This window comes from Pundamilia nyererei, unplaced genomic scaffold (genome assembly GCF_000239375.1).
Source record: "Pundamilia nyererei isolate P.nyererei 1_Seehausen unplaced genomic scaffold, PunNye1.0 scaffold00085, whole genome shotgun sequence".
NCBI classification, from domain to species: domain Eukaryota; kingdom Metazoa; phylum Chordata; class Actinopteri; order Cichliformes; family Cichlidae; genus Pundamilia; species Pundamilia nyererei.
In genome coordinates, this window is record NW_005187486.1 from 916,376 (window position 1) to 917,488 (window position 1,113).

General features: G+C 41.2%; 1 protein-coding gene across 1 annotated transcript in view; it reads left to right on the plus strand.

Moving 5' to 3' along the window:
• Positions 1-1,113, plus strand: part of aox6 (aldehyde oxidase 6) — a 31,590-nt gene that overhangs the window by 21,867 nt on the left and 8,610 nt on the right. The gene's annotated exons all lie outside the window — the stretch shown is intronic.

The window sequence follows — 1,113 nt, forward strand, 5'->3', positions numbered from 1 at the left end:
TGCCTGTGCAGTTATGAAGGAGTAAAGTTACATTTTGTCTCTGGCTGTAAAGATGTTTAATTCTGCTGTAAAGTCAGGCATTTTAACATGGGACTCTATGGCGACTGACTCATGCTTGGAGTCCGCTTCAAGTGGTCACTAGAGGAACTGCAGTGTTTGGCGCATTATTGTTGGTTTCACTTTTGCAATCAACATTAAGGTTGGGCGATATGTTTAAAAAAAAAATAATAAAAAATTCCAACCGGCAATTGTCAGTCCAGCAATCGTGGGCGATATATTCGCGTATGCGCTGACTTTTTGATGGGCGGAGCAATGTAATCATGCACGGTCTGATTTGGGTGTTTACAACACAGAAGAAGTCCAAACATGGACGAACTACTTAACCCCCCCCCCATCCAAAAAAAAAAGAAAATAAATATAAGCACCGTCGTCAGGACTAAAAATTTTAATGCTCTCAACCCATCTGGATTGCAGAATGAACAAAATTTTGACAAACTCCCAAAATGCATTGACGGAGACATTTCAGGGATTTTGAGTCAGTCTGCGCTCCAGCTGGCTTAATTGTTAATCGTGCCAAGTCGTGTTAATTCGTGTAAAAAACAAAAACAAAAAAACACTAAAGAAAAAAGTTGCCAATGTGTTTTTTTTTTTTTTTGGGGGGGGGGTATTTGGGCTTTAAACCAGATGAAAAAGGATGTAATCAAAGCAGTGTGCTGCTTGTGCAGACGTATAGTGCGAGCAAAGCACTCAAACACGGCTAACTTACATGAGTATGTACGTGTCCACCATCCGGCTGAGTATGCTTGGCTATCACCAGCTTCTGCAGCTCCATCAACAAGCATTTGGGCGCACTCTGAAGAGGGTGCAGTGGCTCGCAGTTGAAAGAGGGTGCTTTTAAAAAGATACACTAATTTTTTTTATTTTTGGGGGGAGAGAGAATGTTGACTGCTTCTATTAGCTCCATCATTCTTAGCAAACTCACTCATGGGCAAATAAATAAATCACCCTGGTAAACTTCTCAAACACGACTAACTTGCATGAGCGATTGGACTAATGTTCATCCAATCGCCCCACCCTAGTCAGCATAATTAAACTCAAAAGCTCCAAAGTGAA